General features: G+C 41.9%; 1 long non-coding RNA gene across 1 annotated transcript in view; it reads right to left on the bottom strand.

Annotated features, from left to right (window-relative positions):
* Positions 1-15,973, bottom strand: part of LOC111539988 — a 131,596-nt gene that overhangs the window by 3,487 nt on the left and 112,136 nt on the right. The window contains exons 2-3 of the long non-coding RNA XR_002730863.1: positions 9,939-10,095; positions 8,748-8,821 (exon numbers count right to left, since the gene is read on the bottom strand). This is a non-coding gene — a long non-coding RNA (uncharacterized LOC111539988). The remainder of the gene's footprint in view (positions 1-8,747; positions 8,822-9,938; positions 10,096-15,973) is intronic.

A 15,973-nucleotide genomic window follows, 5' to 3' on the forward strand; every position in this document is an offset into this window, starting at 1 on the left:
TGGGATTAATCAAGTGATTTACATTGGCCAAAGGGTTATTAGTGGACAAATACTTTTTAATGTAGGTTTTATTGTTTAAGATATGGCAAAGCCAACAGATCAGGAGACAGCTACCGCTGTAAACACAGTTTGTTACACTCAACAGACCCCAAGACAAAAGGGCATGCCACATCATAATGCGGGGTCACACGGGAAGCACCAGGGTCAGTCAGGGGCAGAGGAAGCAGGGACAAGATCTTCATTGTGGTTTCTGTGGGAAACATAATGGGCGAGGCAGGGTAAGCAGGTTTAGGATTGGCCACTTTGAATAATTTAGTAGACTCTATGGTATAGTTGTCTGGTATTTGTTCCTGGAGTATCGGCCCAGAATGTGAGAGTTCATTAATGGAGGTGGTTGGGGGGTATGAGCTCCGGAGTAGTTGGTTTGTGTGTGAAAGGTGCACTCTTAGGCCAGTAGTTTGCTATCTCTAGGAATTAGCTAACCCTGAGAGAGGGAGTCGCTCCAGGGTCAGCAAGGCCCCAAGATGTCAAAGCATCAACAAATACAGAGTAAAAAGACATGATTACCACAGCATGACGCAAACAAGGGCTTGGAATGTGCTGATGTGGTTGGGCTTGTTCTCTTGCAACGTGATTGTCTGCAACGAGAAAAGCTCATCCAGCCAGGGTTGCAGAACAACCACACAGGGAGCAGGCCTGGACCCAACTCAAGGTCAGGAACTAAGCCCAGCTGACTCCCAGCCAGCAGCGGAGGCAAACCGCAGCCAGCCCACGTAAGCCAGAAACTAATGCTTATTGCTGCCTGCCTCTGAGATTTTGTGGTTGTTTGTTAAAGAGCATTATGGTGGCAATAGCTGAATATGTTGGAAGTGGGGTACTGCCATAACAAATCCCAAAACATGTGCCATCAGCTTTAGGACTGGAGATTAGACAAGAAGGACATTGTTCTAAAAGCCTGGAAAAAATGTTGGTCCATGTTATATAGTAGTGAAAGCAAAACATTTGTTACAACCGTTACTTTCAATAAACCAAAAGACAGTCAATGGACCTCATAAAGTTGGGATGATGACCAAGCAAGTTTCAATTCACAATGCTGATAGGGTAAGTGGGTTGTTGAATTGCATTTGAAAAGCTATGATAACAGATGGGTTCTGTGATGGTTAATATTGAGTATTAACTTGATTGGATTCAAGGATGCAAAGTATTGTTCCTGGGTGTGTCTGTGAGGGTGTTGCCAAAGGAGATTAACATTTGACTCAGTGGACTAGGAGAGGCAGACCCCCCTCAATCCGGCTGGACACCATCTAATCCACTGCCAATATGGCTAGAATAAAGCAGGCAGAAGAAGTTGGAAGGACGAGATTCGCTGAGTCTTCTGGTCTTCATCTTTCTTCCGTGCTGGATATTTCCTGCCCTCAGATATCAGACTCCAAGTTATTCAGCTTTTAGACTCTTAGACTTCCACCAGTGGTTTACCAGGGGCTCTCAAGCCTTCGGCCACAGACTGAAGGCTGCACTGTTGGCTTTCCTACTTTTGAGGTTTTGGGACTCAGACTGGCTTCCTTGCTCCTCAGCTTGCAGTTGGCCTACTGTTGGACTTTACTTTGTGATTGTGTGAGTCAGTACTCCTTAATAAACTCCCCTTCATGTATACATCTATCCTATTAGTTCTGTCCCTCTAGAAGACCCTGACTAATCCAGATTTTGGTACCAGGAGCAGTTCTAGAGGAAGAGAATTTTAAGGATGGATTTCTTTAGTTGGTTTTGGGGTTTCTGGAGTTGGTTGCTTAATATGATTAGACTCAAAAATGCTAAGGACTCTACTTCTGATAGTATGGAGAACACTGATGGTCCTTGGAATGAACTGTTTAGAGAATTATGCAAAATAAATACATTTGATACTTCTGATTCATCGTTCATGAGAGGCAAGGAGTTTAGTGACTCTATACATAATACCTTTGACCATATGTAGAGAATCAAGAAATATAATGAAGTTGGTTGGTTGCTCCTAAGTTCACTGGACAAAGTGATGAAAGAAAAGGATGAGCTCAGAGCTTCTAACTCCCAGCTCCAGAAGCACATACTGAGCCTCAAGTCTTCTAAGATTGCCCCAAGTGAGAGTCTTATCTCCTATAGACAAAGGGCTGAAATTGCAGAAAATCAGACATAAGCTCTTATAATAGAATGACTGACCTGCCAGGAAAGGTGCATGCTCAGTCTCACCAGGTGTCTACTGTTAAAGTGAGAGCACTGATTAGAAAAGAACAGGACACTGCAAGTTGGAATGGGGATGTGTAAGAGGACCCTCATGATGCTGGGGACACTGAGCTTGTAAACTCTGATGAGATACTTTTGCCAGAGGAAACAGCCTCCCCACCCTCAGTGGTGGCAACATCCCCTCCCCCACCAACATGGCCATCAGCCTTTCCACATTTATCTGAGGAGTTAAACCCTGTACTGACTGAGCCAACAGTGATGGCCTTCCCTGAGGCAGTTACCAGGCAAGACAATGCTGATTCGCCTCAGGACCCACCCCCAACACCCCTGTTTGCTTCTAGACCTATAAGTAGACTCAAGTCCCAGTAGACCCCTAGAGGCCAAGTTCAGAGTGTGACCTATGGGGAGGTGCACTACACTCCAAAAGAACTGCTTGAGTTTTCTAATTTATATAAGCAGAAATCTGGAGAATAGGCATGGGAATGAATATTAAGGGTATGGGATAATGGTGGAAAGAACACAGAGTTGGATCAGGCTGAATTTGTTGGTATGGGCCCACTAAGCAGGGATCCTGCATTTAATGTTGCAGCTTAGGGAATTTAAAAAGGTTCTAATAGTTTATTTGCTTGGTTAGCTGAAATATGGATTAAAAGATAGCCCACTGTGAGCGAGCTGGAAATGCTTGATCTCCCCTGGTTTAATGTAGAGGAAAGGATCCAAAGGCTTAGGGAGATTGGAATACTAGAGTGGTTTAGTCACTTTAGACCTACTCATTCCAGCTGGAGGGGTCCAGAAGACATACCCTTCACCAGTACTTTCCAAAATAGATTTATGAGGGGAGAACCTATATCCTTGAAGAGCTTTGTGATTGTTCTTCTCTGTATGCCAGATCTTACAGTGGAAACCACAGTCACTCAATTAGAAAATTTAAATGCCATGAGAATAATCGGATCTCAAGGTGGCAGTGGCCAAGTGGCAGCACTCAACTGTCAAAAGCAAGGTGGGCATAGTTACTGTAATGACCAGCAGAGGCAAAGCAGCAATCAGAATAGTCTGACTCGAGGAGAGCTCTGGCGTTAGCTAATTAATCACAGCGCTTCTAGAAGTGAAATTGGTAGGAAGCCTACAGCACTCTTACTTGATTTGTATAAGTAGAAAACTTCCAGGTCAAGTGGACAAGACTAATTTGAATTATAAAACAGAGAATCATGGCCCTTCTGTCAGTTTCCAGACTTGAGCCAGTTTACAGACCCAGAACCCCTTGAATGAAGGGGAGGCCAGGTTCCCTTGAGAAAGGGCCCCACTACATTACCAACAATTTATGCTGCTAATCTTTCTCCCATCCTTCTCGCAAGGAAACCTCCAGCCTTTTACCAGAGTAACTGTGCACTGGGGAAAGGGGAATGATCAGACTTTTTGGGGACTACTGGACACTGGCTCTGAGCTGATGTTGATTCCAAGGAACCCAAAACGTTATTGTCCCCCAGTTAAAGTACGGGCTCATGGAGGTCAGGTAATTAATGGTGTCTTAGCTCAGATCCAACTTACAATGGGTCTAGTGGGTCCCTGGACTCATCCCGTTGTCGCTTTCCCAGTGCCAGAATGCATAATTGGCATAGACATACTTAGCTGCTGACAGAACCCCCACACTGGCTCCCTGACAGATAGGGTGAGGGCTATTACAGTGGGAAAGACCAAATAGAAGCCATTAGAACTGCCTCTACCTAGAAAAATAGTAAATCAAAACCAATATCACATCCCTGGAGGGACTGCAGAGATTAATGCCACCATCAAGGACTTGAAAGATGCAGGGGAGGTGATTCCGATTCCCACCACATTCCCATTCAACTCTCCCATTTGGCCTGTGCAGAAGACAGATGGATCTTGGAGAATGACAGTGGATTATTGTAAGCTTAACCTAGTAGTGACTCCACTTGCAGCTGCTGTACCAGATGTGGTTTCATTGCTTGAATGAATTAACGCATCTCCTGGTATCTGGTATGCAATTATTGATTTGGCAAATGTCTTTTCCTCCTTTCCTGTCCACAAGGCCCACCAGAAACAATTTACCTTCATGTGGCAAAACCAGGAATACTCTTTCACTGTCTTACCTCAGGGGTATATCAACTCTCTAGCTTTGTGTGATAATCTTGTTCACAGAGATCTTGATCACTTTTCCCTTTCACAGAACATCATACTGGCCCATTGTATTGATGACATTATGCTGATTGGATCCAGTGAGCGAGATGTAGCAAACACATTGGACTTATTGGTGAGACATTTGCATGCCACGTGATGGGAAATAAACCCAACTAAAATTCAGAGACCTTTTACTCAGTAAAATTTCTAGGGCTCCTGTGGTGTGTGGCCTATATCTTTATATATCTTTATATCCTTCTAAGGTGAAGGAAAAGTTGCTGCATTTGGCCCCTCCTACAAACAAGAAAGAGGCACAATACCTAGTGGGCCTATTTGGATTCTGGAAGCAAAACATTTTCATCTGGATGTGTTACTCTGGCCCATTTATAAGTGACCCAAAAGGCTTCTGATTTTGAGTGGGGTCCAGAACAGGTGAAGGCTCTGCCGCAGGTCCAGGCTGCTGTGTAAGTGGTTTGCCACTTGGGCCATATGACCCAGCAGATCCAGTGGTGCTTGAGGTGTCAGTGGCAGATAGGGATGCTGTTTGGAGCCCTTGGCCCCCATAGGTGAATCACAGCAGAGGCCTCTAGGATTTTGGAGCAAGGCCCTGCCATCTTCCACAGATAACTACTCTTCTTTTGAGAGACAGCGCTTGGCCTGTTACTGGGCTTTGGTGGAAACTGAACGTTTGACTATGGGTCATCAAGTCACCATGCGACCTGAACTGCCTATCATGAACTGGGTGCTTTCTGACCCATCTAGCCATAAAGTGGGTCATGCACAGCAGTATTCCATCATCAAATGGAAGTGGTATATATGTGATGGTGCTAAAGCAGGTCCTGAGGGCACAAGTAAGTTACATGAGGAAGTGGCTCAAATGCCCATGGTCCCCACTCCTGCCACCCTGCCTTCTCTTCCCCAGTCTGCACCAATGGCCTCATGGGGAGTTCCCTATGATGAGTTGACAGAGGAAGAGAAGACTAGGGCCTGGTTCACAGATGGCTCTGCATGATATGCAGGCACCACCCGGAAGTGGACAGCTACACCAATACAGCCCCTTTCTAGGACATCTCTGAAGGACAGTGGTGAAGGGAAATCTTTCCAATGGGCGGAACTTCAAGCAGTGCACCTGGCTGTGCACTTTGCTTGGAAGGAAAAATGGCCAGATGTGTGATTATATACTAATTCATGGGCTGTAGCCAATGGTTTGGCTGGATGGTCAGGGACTTGGAAGAAGCATGATTAGAAAATTGGTGACAAGGAAATTTGGGGAAGAGGTATGTGGATGGACCTCTCTGAGTGGTAAAAAAACTGTGAAGCTATTTGTATCTCATGTGAATGTTCACTAAAGGGTGACCTCAGTAATCAAGTGGATAGGATGACTCATTCTGTGGATACCACTCAGCCTCTTTCCCCAGCTACCCCTGTCATCACCCAATGGGCCCATGAACAAAGTGGCCATGGTGGCAGAGATGGAGGTTATGCAAGGGCTCAGAAACAGACTTCCACTCACCAAGGCTGACCTGGCTACAGCCACTGCTGAGTGCCCAGTTTGCCAGCAGCAGAGACCAACACTGAGCTCTCGATGTGGCACCATTCCTCAGGGTAATCAGCCAGCTACTTGGTGACAGGTTGATTATATTGGACTTCTTCCATCATGGAAAGGGCAATGGTTTGTTCTCACCAGAATAGATACTTACTCCAGATATGGGTGAGCCTATCCTGTGCGCAATGCTTCTGCCAAGACTACCATCTGTGGACTCATGGAATGCCTTATCCACTGTCACGGTATACCACACAGCATTGCCTCTGACCAAGGCACTCACTTTACGACCAAAGAAGTGCGGCAATGGGCTTATGCTCATAGAATTCACTGGTCATACCATGTTCCCCATCATCCTAAAGCAGCCAGATTGATAGGATGGTGGAATGGCCTTTTGAAGTCAAAATGACACCACCAACTAGGTGACAGTACTTTGCAGGGCTGGGGCAAAGTTTTACAGAAAGTTGTGTATGCTTTGAATCAGAATCTAATATATGGTACTCTTTCTCCTAGAGCCAGTATTCATGGGTCCAGGAATCAAGGGATGGAAATGGAAGTGGCGTCACTCACCATCACCCCTAGTGACCCTCTAGCAAAATTTGTGCTTCCTGTTCCTGGGACATTACAACATTACGTTCTGCTGGCCTAGAGGTCTTAGTTCCAGAGGGAGGAATGCTGCCACCAGGAGACACAACAATGATCCCATTAAACTGCAAGTTAAGATTGCCACCTGGATACTTCGGGCTCCTCCGACCTCTAAGTCAACAGGCTAATAAGGGAGTTACAGTGTTGGCTGGGATTATTGGCCCAGTCTGTCAAGATAAAATCAGTCTACATATGAGATCCCTTAGGGCGTCTCTTATACCACACCCTGTGATTAAGGTCAATGGGAAACTATAACAACCCAATCCAGGCAAGACTACAGATGACTCAGACCATTCAGGAATGAAGATCTGGGTCACTCCACCAAGTAAAAATTCATGACCCAATGAGGTACTTGCTGAAGGCAAAGGGAATACAGAATGGGTAGTAGAAGAAGGTAGTCGTCAACACCAGCTACAACCACATGACCAGCTGCAGAAACAAGAACTGTAATTGTCATGAGTATTTCCTCCTTATTTTGTTAAGAACATGTCTGTGCATGTATACACTTGTACTAAGGAAATATCTTCATTTTATTTCCTTTCTTTTTCATTTATCATATGGCATAAGATTTATTGTCTTTATATCAGCAATTAAGTGTTGTTAACTTTATGTAATAGCATTTAGGTTAAGGATTAGTACACTTCCATTTGTACAAAGAATAGTTGTATTATGTTAGGCATAATTATGACCTTATTATTGATTGTCTATATTTGAAGGTTATGTATGTCAGGAGATGCGTGGGTTCAAGTTGACAAAGGGTGGACTTGTGATGGTTAATACTGAGTGTCAACTTGATTGGACTGAAGGATGCAAAGTATTGTTCCCGAGTGTGTCTCTCAGGGTGTTGCCAAAGGAGATTAACATTTGAGTCAGTGGGCTGGGAGAGGCAGACCCACTCTCAATCTGGGTGGGTGCCATCTCATCAGCTGCCAACATGGCTAGAATAAAGCAGGCAGAAGAAGTTGGAAGGATTTGACTCGCTGAGTCTTCCGGCCTTCATCTCTCTTCTGTGCTGGATGCTTCCTGCCCTCAAATGTCAGACTCCAAGTCATCCAGCTTTTGGACTCTTAGGTTTACATCTGTGATTTGCCAGGGGCCCTGGGCCTTCAGCCACAGACTGAAGGCTGCACTGCCAGCTTTCCTACTTCTGAGGTTTTAGGACTCAGACTGGCTTCCTCCTCCTCAGCTTGCAGATGGCCTATTGTGGGACTTCACCTTGTGTTTGTGTGAGTCAATACTTCTTAATAAAAGTCGCTTCATATATACATTTATCCTACTAGTTCTGTCCCTCTAGAGAACCCTGACTAATACAGGTTCCAAGTAAAACATGGCTACCTTCCAACAGAATTGAGAGTAAATAAACATAGCCCAGAAATCCTGCATTTACAGGGAATAAAAAAAAAAAAAAAATCTATATTGAGAAAATTTCTGTTAACATGAACTAAAAGCGATTGTGACTTTTTGAGATATAAAACTTCTTCTAGTCTCCTCCTACCCCAACCTTCCACAGGGAGGATGCAGGCTGAGAGGGTGACTCAGACACCAAATAGGGCATATTCTCCAATGCCCTCTTTAGAAGTGACCAAGGGGGTTTTTGGCAAGGGACCTCCCTAAGAGTGGAGCCAAAAACCACAGAGAAATAATGAACTGAGATTTGGGGAGATTTGGGGAGCTCAGCCCAGGGAGCGGTAATGGCGTCTAAGCCAGTAAGAATATTCCCTTCTCCCAATGTGCAACATTCATCAACCAGGATTTCACAGAGTCTATAAACCATGACCGCTATGTGCATCTCACTCTTCTGCTATTAGAATGACGCCAGCAGGGGATGAGATTTGGAAGGATCTTGGGATGGACACAAGCACCTGTGGGAGGGATGTGAAGAAAGGTAATGGAAAGCAGACCAGGGTTGATCGAATTATTGGTGCCAGTTCTTTTTTTCCCTCATAAGAGAATCAGACATAACTCATTCTTGCCATCTTCTCAAGGCAAGAAGGATACTTCTCCATCCCTCACTTTAGGCGGGGCCATGCGACTTGCTTTGGCCAATTAGAAGTTGGCAGACAGGAAGCAAGTGGATGCTTACAATGTGCTGCATGGTTGCACTCACCCTCTTGCCCCGTGGGAGACTCCCATGAGAAGAGTTTACCCCTGGTAGCAGATACCCCTTCAACCTGGGCTCCAAAATGAATACAGAGCAACATACCTGAGCCCAGATCTGCAGCCTGCATCCAAGGCCAGTTTACCTGAAGCCAAAAGCAGAGTCTTATTCCAGCTAACCTGCAAACATATGCAAAATAAGTGTTTATTGTTTTCTGCCATACAGATTTAATGTTTGTTATGTGACTTTATTAAGGCAATAGAAGACTAAGATATGTATTTTCCCATGTCATTTCATATTCTTTAAAAAGCACTCTTGTAAATGCATTGATTCCATTGAAAAATTTCATTTAGTTAACTATTTCCTGATTCTGAAATAGGGGTTTTACTAAATCTGGTTTTTTGCCTCTATTTTTTTGCTTCTTGTAACAATGCTATTAATAACATATTAATCCATAATTTTTCCATACTTTGATTTATTTTCATAGGGTTAAAACTGGATAATAACATCTACTTCACAGAGCTGTTGTGATGATTAAGAGACTTAAAATAATTAAGTGCTAAACATATCATCTTTCATGTAATAAGCATTCAGTAATGATTGTTATTGCTTTTTGTTGTAGAGTTCCAAAAGTAAGAAAAACAATTCCAAGATCTTGATATGAAATGTAAAACTATTTTCCAATAGTTATACCAATTTATACTGCTAACAGCATCATGTGAGTTTTAGCATACCTTCAAACAACTCCGTTTTTTTAACCTTGGCTATTTTGACAGCTGAGAAATAATGTCTTGCTGATATTTTAATTTTTATAGTTTTTATTACAAGTGAAGTGGAAATTATTTTATAAATTGTCTAACCATTCATATTTTCTCTTCTGCAAATTACCCAGTTAACACGTCCATTTAACATGCCCATTTCCATCCAGTCATGATGTTGGTCTTTCTCTGACCTGATAGACTTACCTGGTGCCAAAGACCTGATTGATTTCCGAGTGTTTCTGTGGCCACTGGGCACTTGAAGTGTTTCTATTGCCACAAGTTGATATGATAATATTTTGGATATAGTGAGTTTAATGAAATATATTATTAGAATTTATTGTATATGTTTCTTTTTACTTTTTAAAATATAGCTACTAGACAATTTTAACTACATATTTCTATTGAACAGAGCTACTTAGACCTTTGAATATCCCTTGCTCTGAAATTCTTCTTTGTCAAAACTCTCATTGCCTACGCCCTCATGTTGGGTTCTCCTGCTATTACATGGTCTATCACCTGTAGTCTGTTGTCATACCTTCTAGATAATGCTGCGTTGAGTCCAATCCATCTCCTCCAAGTCCCTGCTGCATTTCATTCTCTGAGTCTCACCTCCTCCCAATTCAGTTCCATCCTCCTGTGATGAATCCTTCCAGGTCTCACAACACATCTCAGTTAGGTTCTATTACAGATTCCTGGATGAAATGGCAAACTTGATAAGGATTTTTAAATCCTATAATGTGTGTTAAATAGATTATACTCACTGCTATCTACATGTTTATATTTCATTTATTCTATTTTCTAGCAATAAAACACATGGTTTTTCAAATGCTGAGTATTTTTTATTTGCAAGTGCCATTGAAAGTTTACAAACATACAAAGCTAGTAAACAATTGCATATGTTTTTCAAATTCCCCTACCTCTGCCCACACCTTCAAACGTAACCACTGTGAATCCTCTCAAAACCACAGTTGGTGAAGACAGGCAAAGGTTGTATCTGTAGCCACAAACCCTCAAAAGTTTCCTAACACCGACTCTAGCTGACTAAAATGTCACAGACATTTACTCATAATCCCTGGGGTTTTTGAATCTATAAGGCAGCATGGGTGTGGGTTAACTTACCTGGCTACAGTAGAATTTTTTAAAGCCCTTTATGAAGGATTCAAGAAAAAGAAGTCTATAATGCCGATGCAAAGTAGAATTCTTAATGTATTGAAAGGGATTACCATATGTAATGTGGAAATTCAACCTCGTTTTTTAGATCCACAGCTCTTTTCTTGTTGCCTGAATTCATAATTGCGAGGCTTGTTTGCCTTAGGGAAGTATCTGCAGCACATTTTTAATGCCAGACCAGCTCCTTCCGCCGTTCTTGCCCCTTTCCAGCAAGCTATTTCCCACCTCCCCCAACATCCCCATGGCTGCCCAGGAATTAAAACCAATTTGAATATGTAATCATGTAGAATAATAAGCACAAGTGTACTCTCTGGGGTGCTCTCTGGCTGCTACTCATCTCCTTGCATCTAGTTTCCTAAGTGCCTTTGAGAGATGCTGAGAACGCCATGTTGACGGTTAACCTTTTAACAGTTTTGCCATTCTCTGTTCACCCTGGCTACAAGCCCAGCTCTAAAGGAGGCACAGGAAGTGGGGTGAAGGAAGGGTTTCCTTCCTTCTGAGACTCGCTGGAGAAACATTCTCCATAGCCTGAGGAAGAGAGTTGGGCAGGCTTTGAATAGTGTATTTTTAAAACATTCATTATTCTGACAATGGAGTTTCATGAAACTAGCTTTTATTCCTTTTATGCAAGTCAAATAGAGATTTCCCAAAACACATTACCATACCAGGAAGTAAATAACTATTGCCTTGTTTTATGAATATGGGAAATTTCTGTGAAGATGCCTAAATATTTTGATTAATTTAAAAGTAGATGAGCTGATGTGTAGGTATTTACAACATCAAAGTACTTTTCTGATTGAATCAGTTTCAAAAAGGCAATATAAAAGGTAGAGCATTCATCTTAAATAGCAATTTAGAAGTGGATGCTTTGGGTATTCTGAGGCATTCAAAATCTGATCATTTTGATACCGATACTGCTATTTTGATGCAAACACTACAGTGATCAATTTGGTGGATGTGAGGGGAGGGCCTCACTCTGTATCTAGTATTCCTTATTAAAATGTAAAAGCATCCACTGTACCTCTTGAATATATAAGAATAATGAACAGTACCAGTAAATATCTGAATTGCAATCAGTGTTGTTTTGCCTGTATCATTTCATTTCATCTTCAAAGCATGTGTCTGGGAGACAGATATTATTAGGATTAATCACTGATGTTGCTGAGATTGAGACTTCCTTCGCAGTTGGTTATAAAGATCTAAGAATAAATCATCTTTCTTGAACTCGAGCATATCCATTAAGGTCAGAATTTCTGCAGATTGAGCTTGAGCTATTTTTAGGTAGGGTTCTAAAAAGCAGCTGCAATTCAAGTGTCACAGTGCATGCCTTTTTGGCTCAGCAGTTGATACTTCCTTTTCGTGCTACTCTCCTTCCCCAGCCTCCTGGGACCACCGCATAGAGGGTGCTTGGGACATGCTGCACTGGACTATGCACACAACCCATGTCTCCAACATGACTATAAGCCCCTTGAGTTTTACAATATGCAAAACCTTAGCACAGAGCTCTATGCAATTAATATTGGCCAATGTTCATTGATAATAAGGTTCTATAAAATTTCAGAGGCCACCAGGATGCATCACAGTCCTGACTCCAAGACAGAAGACTGAGAGTCACCAAGAACTGAGACATGCTGTCGAGCCACAATCAGAAGAGAAACTGGAGTTGAGGAAGAGCCACGCCTGGCCACACAGAGAAGTGAAAACCTCCATTTAATGGTCAGAGGCACAGTCCAAAGTTAGGCATCCGAGAAGTGTTCCGTTTTGGTCACTATTATTTCTTAAGAATCTTTCTGAGCACTCTCAAAACTAAATGGCTAGAGGTCCAGGGCCCTTGCTCTCAGTGTCTGATCAGCTGCTGTCATCTGCTCCATGGTTTTTTCCATCCTTCCTAGCAGCACAAACCAACTGGTTTAGCCTAACATTGATAAAACTATACAATCTTAGATTTGGAAGAATGCTTTAAAGCAAATAGCAAAGATCTTAGCTAATTTTCTAATTTTGTTGCTACAAGAATAAAGAATTTAATGTGAGTATGGAGGGAGAGTTATTTGGGTCCATTTTTCTTCTGGTCTTTGCCCTTTTCCAAATGTATAGGCAATCCTGCACTCGTTGCCTCAGGAAGGGGAGGCAATTAGTCAGAAGATACAAATAGCCAACTGGTGCTTTTTGTTTCTGTGTTTTAAAAGGGGGAACTTAGAATTTTGGGGATGATGTAAAGATCAAATGTGTGGGAGAAACACAGGTCAAAGAGCATTGACTTCCTCCACTCACTGCCTAAAATAGGATTCTCTGAGGTCTGAGGCAAGGAGAGTGAAGAGCAGATAATGAGGAGAACAGACAGAATGAGGGTTTCAAGAGCCGGGTTCCCTTCTTTCTGGGCAGTTCCCAGGAGGAGCTAGCAATACTCCAAAGAGATGGCTTCATGCAAAGTCTAGGCACACCAGTTCATTGCCTCTTAAAGATTTCTGGCGTGAACCCAGGAGGCGGAGCTTGCAGCCAGCCGAGATCGCACCACTGCACTCCAGCCTGGGTGACAGAGCGAGACTCCATCTCAAAAACAAACAAACAAGATTTTCAGCCCTCAAGCTATGCAGCAAAACATCTGTGTGAGCCTCCAGTTCTAAAAGGCCATGCTGCAAGCCAAATACTGTCTCAGGGTAACTCAGTGGGAACAGATGGCTCAGGGACCAGAAGGCTCACCCTCCCTCAATGTGCTACTCAAGGTACTAAGTAAATCCCAACAGGGTCTTTGTCTCAATCCCCGGGAAGAAGAGAGAAACCAACAATAATCTGAGATTGTTACCCTTAGCCTGCTAGTACAAAGATAAAACATCAAATTGAGTTAGAGGAAATGTTATTTTCTAGATCAATGCAGTCTGTGGACTGAGATTCATAGATCTACTATACACATAAACACATGTAAAACTAACCAACACATAAAATGTTACCTATATTATTAGCAATATAATATTATCACTGAGTTGAAAGTCAGCTACAAAATCTGAATGTCAATTGACCTCCACATGGTTATCTTATGTCCACATGAAAAAACATTGGCTCAAGTCATTGCCTTTTAAAAATCCATTGTTAAAAGAGAAAATACTAATTAAACATTCATTGTCACTTTAGGGTAAAGAGAAAAGAAGGTGGAGTAAGTGCCTAGCTTTATTCCACAGGAATTTGTCCTCCTCTCTGCTTCATTCAGCACTCTGACAATTCCTTGGCAAAGTGTAGAATGTATATGCATCTCTATTAAATATTTTCCTCTGCTAGATTTGACTCTTTCAATTACGCTCCTTTTTTTTAATTTTAATTTTAATTTTATTTTTTTAGAGATGGAGTCTTGCTCTGTTATCCACCTGGGGTGCAATGGCATAATCATAGCTTACTGTAAACCTGAACTCCTGAGCACAAGTGATCCTCCCACCTCAGCCTCCCGAAGTGCTGAGATTACAAGTGTGAGCCACCATGCACAGCCCAATTATGCCACTTTTGAGTATTAATTAAGACAACTGAGATTTTGCCTGCCCACCCAACATCACATTGTGTTAAATTTAAGCACCATATGAATGTACTTCTTTAATAACTTCTTTACTATTTTCCTTGTTCTTCCATTTTACTATTTCTGCAAACCTCCTAATATAGACCATTCAGTCTATCTCCCTTTTCCTCTCCTACACCCTGCTAGCTCAGCATGAGCTGCTGGAGAAAACTCCCACATCAGTGCAGATTGGTGTCACAACCGAAGCAAGGCTTCCAAATGCAGCTGGCCATCAGCATTTCGCAGGAATGGCTCTCCTCCCTTGGCCAGGTGGCACCACTCTCTCCTGATTCTCCTCCTGTCTCCCTACTCTTTGTTTCTCAGTCTTCTTTACAAGCTCTTTTTCTTCTTTTCTTAGATATTCATGCTCCCTGCATTCTGGCGGGTGCTCTCATTCAATGTGCCCCTCCTGGGAAATCTCAGGCACTGTGATAACTTTGACAATCTGTACAAGCTAATGATTCCCAGATCCTTATCTCCAGCCCAGGGCCTTCTGAGCTCCATGTCTGTAAGTTAATAGACATCTGTAGCGACATCATTAACACATTTTAAACACAAGCCCTAAAATTAACTCATTTTCTTTTATCTCATCCAGCAACTCCTGTATTTCCAATTTTGATAAAGACCATCTTTTTGTGTGTGCATGTATATACTTGGTTTGATCTCTGTTCCATTCTTCCTAGAATGTTTGATTGTATCCCACGTTCATTAGCAGGTGACCATATTGGCTATTTCTCCAATAAAAAATGAAACAGACCATGTGCCTGCACCTAACTAGTACTCAATAAATAGTTGCTAAGTGAATCATTTCCATGATCCAATAGTTTAATAATCTTATCAAAAAAGACAATAAGTATACTGATAAAACTTACATTTAAGAACCAGTGACCCCACTTTATACTCATTCTTTTCCTTTCCTAAATGCTGATGATCGATTCATTTACTATTTCATTTCGGGTACACATCAAGCTTATTGGTTTATAATTCATAAAGTTATGAGAATGAGTAGGCACTTTCTCTTCTTTCTTTTGGAATTCAGAATTAAAATGGGTCTCTGTGGATGTATGGGCACATGCTCATGCTCTGTAATTCCTCATCAATTGTCATTTACTGTTCCACAACCTTACCTGCCCTTTCTCAGGAACCAATGACCTGGTTTAGACAAACATGGCTAATATGAACTCATTTGGATAGCTCTTTCTGATTCTTAGAGAAATCTAAGAATTTAGATTCCTCTTACTAATATTTATTTTTCCCTTCTGACTGAAAATATTTCTCTTTGACCAAAAAGAAAAAAATTCTAACACCAATTCAGTATTTCTGGAATTTTTTCTCCTATTGTCTATTAACATTAATTTACCTTAAGTAATCAATATTCTTTCCTCATTTTTCTCACTCAAAAAGTGACTGTAAGACTCCACTTTTGTTGTCCTTTGTGCTTTTTGCAAACCTCCACTCATTCTGGGTTTTAACTTTCCTGACTCAGCTTTTCCAGTTTCCCAACTCAGCTTGTCCAATTTCCTGACTCCATTTCTGCTTAGTTTCTTTCCTCTCCTTCCAGCTCATGGTTGTATTATTCTAAAATTAGTATTACAATCCAACACATACATTGACAAATAATAGTTATTGAGCATTTATTATGTGCTAGACACATCACATTCAATTTTTTAATTTCACCATAACCCTGTGGAGTAGTTATTACTAAGATCCCTCTGTTATAGATGAGGAAATGAGACTTAATGAGATTCAGAAGTTTCCCAGTGTCACAGAGCTAGTAAACTAAAGATCCAGAGGCTTAAGCCCAGGTCTGAATGACTAAAAGCCAAGGCCCTACTGTCCAAGTTTAGTCTTCTTCTATG

This window comes from Piliocolobus tephrosceles, chromosome 13, assembly GCF_002776525.5.
Source record: "Piliocolobus tephrosceles isolate RC106 chromosome 13, ASM277652v3, whole genome shotgun sequence".
NCBI lineage: Eukaryota > Metazoa > Chordata > Mammalia > Primates > Cercopithecidae > Piliocolobus > Piliocolobus tephrosceles.